General features: G+C 44.5%; 1 protein-coding gene across 1 annotated transcript in view; it reads left to right on the plus strand.

Annotated features, from left to right (window-relative positions):
- The window catches only part of LOC143281576 (uncharacterized), a 473,846-nt gene that overhangs the window by 199,442 nt on the left and 266,904 nt on the right, over window positions 1–7,500 (plus strand). The gene's annotated exons all lie outside the window — the stretch shown is intronic.

The following is a 7,500-nucleotide window of genomic DNA, read 5'->3' on the forward strand; positions in this document are numbered from 1 at the left end:
TCGGCAAGTCGATGTTGGTCGTGTAACGGAAAGAGGAAGTAAGACCTTACAGATCTGTGGTACACCGGATCTTGGTCTTTCTCCTCATGAAATTATCTGCTGTCCGAAACTATGTGTTTCAGGTCTGTTTAGAATGTGCTTAAGACTTCACAACATGGTTTAATTCACCTTCCATTGTTTCAGGTCTGTTTAGAATGTGCTTAAGGCTTCACAACATGGTTTAATTCACCTTCCATTGTTTCTGGTCTGTTTAGAATGTGCTTAAGACTTCACAACATGGTTTAATTCACCTTCCATTGTTTCAGGTCTGTTTAGAATGTGCTTAAGACTTCACAACATGGTTTGATTCACCTTCCATTGTTTCAGGTCTGTTTAGAATGTGCTTAAGACTTCACAACATGGTTTAATTCACCTTCCATTGTTTCTGGTCTGTTTAGAATATGCTTAAGGCTTCACAACATGATTTAATTCACCTTCCATTGTTTCAGGTCTGTTTAGAATGTTCTTAAGACTTCGCAACATGGTTTAATTCACCTTCCATTGTTTCTGGTCTGTTTAGAATATGCTTAAGACTTCACAACATGGTTTAATTCACCTTCGATTCAACATGGTTTAATTCACCTTCCATTGTTTCTGGTCTGTTTAGAATATGCTTAAGACTTCACAACATGGTTTAATTCACCTTCCATTGTTTCAGGTCTGTTTAGAATGTGCTTAAGACTTCACAACATGGTTTAATTCACCTTCCATTGTTTCTGGTCTGTTCAGAATGTGCTTAAGACTTCCCAACATGGTTTACTTCACCTTCCATTGTTTCAGGTCTGTTTAGAATGTGCTTAAGGCTTCACAACATGGTTTAATTCACCTTCCATTGTTTCTGGTCTGTTCAGAATGTGCTTAAGACTTCACAACATGGTTTAATTCACCTTCCATTGTTTCTGGTCTGTTCAGAATGTGCTTAAGACTTCACAACATGGTTTAATTCACCTTCCATTGTTTCTGGTCTGTTTAGAATGTGCTTAAGGCTTCACAACATGGTTTAATTCACCTTCCATTCCCTTCCTTTTTTTTTCCTTGGCCCAACGTCATTCAAAAAACGTCAGTGGCGGCATGATGTGATTCACGGCCGCCACTCTGTCGCCGTCGTCGTGTGACTTCCAGCCGCTTCACAAGAAATAAATTATGTCTGGCGAGGTGACAAACCCGCGTGGAATTGAGGACGTTGAGGAAAATTTCATTTTTTGTTGTTGCTTGTGGTGGTGGTGGTGGTGGTGGTGTGGATGGGATTCATGTCAAGTCACACGTTGCTGTTGAACGCGAAATCTGCTGCTTTTGGAAAGGAGGGGGAAAAAAAACCCCTAAACACTTACGATTCAGGCAAGGCAAGAAGTTTATTCCGTGCACCCCTGAACTATATGAAAAGGATAGATTTTGTGCTCCGGTCACACGTTGTTGTTGAAAGCGAAATCTGCTGCTTCTGGAAAGGAGGAAAAAAAAACCCCAAAACAACCCACCCCACGATTGAAGCAAGGCAAGGCAAGACAAGACGTTTATTTCATGTGCACCCTGAACCATATAGGATATAGATTTTGTGCTCCGGTCACAAGTTGCTGTAGAACCCGAAATCTGCTGCCTCAGGAAAGGAAGAAACAACCCAACGATTGAGACAAGGCAAGAGGTTTATTCCATGCACCCCATGAACCATATGAATAGGATAGATTTTGCGCTCCGGTCACAAGTTGCTGTAGAACCCGAAATCTGCTGCCTCAGGAAAGGAAGAAACAACCCTACGATTGAGGCAAGGCAAGAGGTTTATTTCATGCTCCCCCTGAACCATATGAATGGGATAGATTTTGTGCTCCGGTCGTGGGTGTAGTGCGCTAGGACAGGTTTTTTTTTTTTTTTTTTTTTTTCTCTCCAGAGCCCGTGTTGGCGTTGTGTGCACTACTCTGAAATAGCTTGGAAGCAGGCTTTGCTGCTTCATTGCAATGTCCTGGATGTCTCCCGCGTCGTTCGTTGGACACAGGAGGCAGTCAAAGCGCTTCATACACAGTCATCCGTCCTCAGCCAGTTCGCTGGCGTCACTCTCTGTCGTCTGATGACAAGTCTCTCTCTCTCTGCTGCTTGCCGACTGCAGCTCATCTGAGGCCGAGGCCGAGGCCGTCTCCTCATGCAATGCTCCCACACCGGTTACTCCTTCGCGAGGAAAGCGGAAAGCCAGGAAAGCGGAAAGCGTGGAAAGCGGACTGATAGTGAGTGGCAAACCAGCGCACTGGGTTAGGAGCATTTCAAGCATCAGTCCGTCCTTGTTCTCTTTTTTATGTTTGTCTTTACGGAACATGTGGTAGAAAGCGTACTAATTATGAAGAATTTGACAAACGCAATAGATTCGGCGAAGTTCAAGCATCTGTCCCCCTCGCCCCCCCCACCCCCACCCTTTTTTTGGCTTGCTTTTATAGGACATGCGGTGTGGTGCGTATAGACCAATTCGCAAGTTTCACCGCCTCAGTCTCTGAAACTCAAACCGAAACGTAAACATCCCGAGACTATTTTGCTGAGACATCCCTACCCAGCGCAAAGTTGGGGAGGTGTGGGTGGAAAGGTGGGGAGCTGTGAGTAGGGGGATTGGGGTTGAGGGGTTGGGGGGGGGGGAGCATTTCAAGTTTGAGAGTGATGTCATCTTCAACCTTTCTTGGAAACGCGTGACGAGATGGGAACGTGGTTGTTTTGTGGGAAGAGGGACGACGTTGCTTTTTTTGTTTGAATTACAGTTCAGTTACGAAAATTGTTGCATTAATTTTCAGAAGGCTCATATGGATAACATGGTTACTGGTTCGGTCGTCGGTCATGTCTCTAAAGCAGGCGTGTGGCCCTCCCTCAGCAGCATCTCCGCTGCGAGCCGCCGTTCTTCACTGGCGTGTCTTATCTGTTCCTGTGGCACTTAACTTCAGGTCTGTGACACCACGCTACAGCAGGGAGTTGTGTGATTACAGCTTGTTTCCAGAATGCTCGGCTCTGTTTCTCTGCAGTGGTCTGGCTGAGGTGAATTGACTTTCTTCTTCTTCTTCTTCTTCTTCGTTCGTGGGCTGCCCCACGTTCACTCGTATGTACACGAGTGGGCTTTGACGTGTATGACCGTATTTATCCCGCCATGTAGGCACCCATACTCCGTTTTTTCGGGGGTGGGGGTACATACTGGGTATCATAGGTCTTGTTTCCATATCCCACCGAACGCTGATATGGATTACAGGATCTTTAACGTGCGTATTTGATCTTCTGCTTGTGTATACACACAAAGGAGGTTCAGGCACTAGCAGGTCTGCACATATGTTGACCTGGGAGATGGGGAAAAATCTCCACCCTTTACTCACCAGGTGCCGTTACCGAGATTCGAAACCGGGACCCTCAGATTGAAAGTGCGACGCTTTAACCACTCGGCTATCGCGCCAGTCGAAGGGAGTTTAAAGGGTGCACATTATCGTTCGGAACAGCCCCACCCACTCCACCATATATCTGTCTGTCTGTCTGTCTGTCTCTCTCTCTTTGTGAGGCAACAACCATTAGATACATGCAGATATCTACAGGTCATTAAAAAGGCGTAGTTTTATGGCAGGTTAACCAGAACACAGTTTTGTTTATGCATGTGGTAAGATTATATGCTTGATGTATTCATACGAAAAGCAAAGTAATCACCCCTTTCAAATGGGACCGCGGCCTTGTTGAATAAACTATCGTTATCATGATAAGGCCTTGTTGAATAAACTATCGTTATCTTTATGGTCTTGTTGAATAAACTATCGTTACTGTTATCTCTGTCAGTCAAAAAAGAAAATCGAAACAGAAAAACAACAACACCAAGAACACCTTTTAAAATATGAAGGCTTCTCATTCATAAATTATCAGTGCAAGCATAAGAGAATGTGTGTGTGTGTGTGTGTGTGTGTGTGTGCTCTTGCAAATGAGTGAGTGGGGCGCAACGCAATATTCTTACAGATACTATGATGATACTCCTCCTCCTAGTCCTCCTACTGCTACTTGTACTACTGGTATAAAGCCATCTTGAGCATTGTACCCCAGTCCAGAAAGCAGATTCACTGCACTTGACACTAATATGTAAGCAATGTGACGAAACAAAGTCAAAAGAGATTTTTGACTCACTTGTGTAAACAAAGTGAGTCTATGTTTTAACCCGGTGTTCGGTTGTGTGTGTGTGTGTGTGTGTGTGTCTGTGTGTCCGTGTGTCTGTGATAAACTTTTAACATTGACATTTTCTCTGCAAATACTTTGTCAGTTGACACCAAATTTGGCATAAAAATAGGAAAAATTCAGTTCTTTCCCGTCATCTTGTTTAAAACAATATTGCACCTCTGGGATGGGCACAAAAAAAAATAATAAAATGAAGCCTTATTATATGCAAACTGATTTACTGTTATATATATATATATATATATTTTTTTTTGTATTCTCTAAACTTGGCACTTTGACCTCTTATTCTGACACAACAAGAGGAGTCATTATTATCATTTTTTGTTCAAACAAGAACTTCTTTTGCTAAGCATGGAATTTTTATTTATTTTGCAAACGTTTTGGTGCAGCTAGTAAAAAAAGGGAAATTACTCTGTAATTAATGCTAAGGGAATTAATTTATCACAAGTGAGTCTTGAAGGCCTTGCCTCTCTCTCTCTCTCTCTCTCTCTCTCTCTCTTTTTTTTTTTTAAGTAGCACCTCTTACACAGTGCAGTAAAAATAGTAAACCCTTCCATATTCGCACAGAAGAAACCACATAAAAGCTGAAGAAGAAAACCAAAATATATACATATTCAAACCAGAGTATGCAACAGTTATCAAGCATGATTCACCAGCCCCGCCCAACCCACACACCACACCCACATCCATGTGGAGTGATGGCCTAGAGGTAACGCGTCCGCCTAGGAAGCGAGAGAATCTGAGCGCGCTGGTTCGAATCACGGCTCAGCCGCCGATATTTTCTCCCCCTCCACTAGACCTTGAGTGGTGGTCTGGACACTAGTCATTCGGATGAGACGATAAACCGAAGTCCCGTGTGCAGCATGCACTTAGCGCACGTAAAAGAACCCACGGCAACAACATGGTTGTTCCTGGCAAAATTCTGTAGAAAAATCCACTTCGATAGGAAAAACAAATAAAACTGCACGCAGGAAAAAAATACAAAAAAGAGATTGCGCTGTAATGTAGCGACGCGCTCTCCCTGGGGAGAGCAGCCCGAATTTCACACAGAGAAATCTGTTGTGATAAAAAGAAATACAAAATACAAATACAAAATACAAACACATCCAGTCTCACATAATTATTTCTTCATCGAAGCACACGTGTAAAATGCATCAACGCCGAGATCAGTTCGTCCACGTTGACACAAACAGGCCACACAAAGTTAGAAAACCCTAAAAAAACAACAACCACCCCCCAAAAAACCCCAACCCCCCCCCCCCCCAAAACCCCCCCCCCCCCAAAAAAAAAAAAACCCAACAAAACAACAACAACGACAAAACAGCGCTCGTAGCCATCAAACAATGATCCACCAGCTCCTGTCGAACCCACAAAAAGATAATATCCAAACTGACGTCAAACACTATCGCTTCACAAGACAATAACATGTCAGATACGTAAACACCATGGAAAAACCCTTGTAAATAAAACGATTACAACATACGTTGTTTGTAAACGAATTCACGTTTGGTTGAAAATTGGTCTGTATGCGTGAGTGTTTTATTTAGAAAAGGGAGACAAGCAATAACTGCGTTGTTTCGTTGAATCAGGCATGCTTTTTGGTTGTTTTTTTTGGTTTTTTTTTCTTTCATGAATGAAACTGTTGATCTGACACGGCGAATAATTTGCTGTAACGTGTTCAACTGTCTCTGGCTAAAGAAGTGAAGGAGAAGGTGTATTCTCCAAAGATTTTGTTTTGCTTCGAAAATATGAAAACGACATGCAGACAACTGGACCACACAGAGGATTGAATTATCAATCTTGTGCTCCAGTCGAGCATGCAGTGCACAGGGACATTGTTCCCAATTACCACTCGCTGTTAAATATGACATTCTCGCCTCCGAAATAACTCCGAAACGGGCGGCGTTGCTTCTTTGCCGCCAACACGCGCCGATTGCTTCTACGCAGAGACGGGCGCAATAGCCGAGTGGTTAAAGCGTTGGACTTTCAATCTGAGGGTCCCGGGTTGGAATCACGGTGACGGCGCCTGGTGGGTAAAGGGTGGAGATTTTTTACGATCTCCCAGGTCAACACATGTGCAGACCTGCTAGTGCCTGAACCCCCTTCGTGTGTATATGCTAGCAGAAGATCAAATGCGCACGTTAAAGATCCTGTAATCCATGTCAGCGTTCGGTGGGTTATGGAAACAAGAACATACCCAGCATGCACACCCCCGAAAGCGGAGTATGGCTGCCTACATGGCGGGGTAAAAACGGTCATACACGTAAAAGCACACTCGTGTGCATACGAGTGAACGTGGGGGTTGCAGCCCACAAACGCAGAAGAAGAAGAAGCTTCTACGCAGAGCCTGGTGCCAGTTTCATTGCTTGGTTCTAAGTCTTTGACAGTTACACGTGACTAAATGCCTACGTTGACCGAACTACGCCATTGGTCAGTTCCATACTACACACAGTTAGTAGCGGGTCCCGACCATACTAGGCTCTTCCGTCCGAGCAATGCAACTGGCTCCTGTCACACTGGACTCTAAAACTCCAGTTCTCTTCCTCTTTTTCTTCCTTCGTGGGCTGCTACTCTACTTTCACTCGTATGTACATTTACCCCGCCATGTAGGCTGCCATACTCCGTTTTCGGGGGGTGTGCATGCTGGGTATCTGTTTCCATAACCCACCTATTGCTGACATGGATTACAGGATTTGGTCTGGGTGCGTATTTGGTCTTCTGCGTGCGTATACACACGAAAGGGGTTCAGGCACAAGCAGGTCTGCACATATGCTGACCTGGGAGATCGGAAAAGTCTCCACCACTTTACACACCAGGCGCCGTTACCGAGATTCGAACCCGGGACGCTCAGATTGAAAGTCCAGCGCTTTAACCACTCGTTACACACCAGGAGCTGTTACCGAGATTCGAACCCGGGACGCTCAGATTGAAAGTCCAGCGCTTTAACCACTCGGCTGTTGTGCCGGTCTGAGCTCCATTTAAAACAGATGTGCCCAAAGGTTCATGCCCCCACCCCCTTTTTTTTCCTTTTGGTTTAGATTTTGTTTGGTTTTCTGCATTTATTTTCGTTTGTGCATCAAAATGCACATCAGATGATGGCAAGTTGACTCGTGATAAGAGGGTGAGGTTTTTTTGTTTTTTTTTTGTGTGTGTGTGTGTGTGTGTGTGTGTGTGGAACATGCCTGCTCAGCGCTAAGGTAGCGATAAATGTGTTGCAGAACTTGGGTGCAAGTGTTAGGGTGTCAGGTAGGGTGGTGGTAGTGGAGGTGGCGGTAATGGTGGTGGTGGTGGTGG

This window comes from Babylonia areolata, chromosome 4, assembly GCF_041734735.1.
Source record: "Babylonia areolata isolate BAREFJ2019XMU chromosome 4, ASM4173473v1, whole genome shotgun sequence".
In the NCBI taxonomy this organism is placed as follows: domain Eukaryota; kingdom Metazoa; phylum Mollusca; class Gastropoda; order Neogastropoda; family Buccinidae; genus Babylonia; species Babylonia areolata.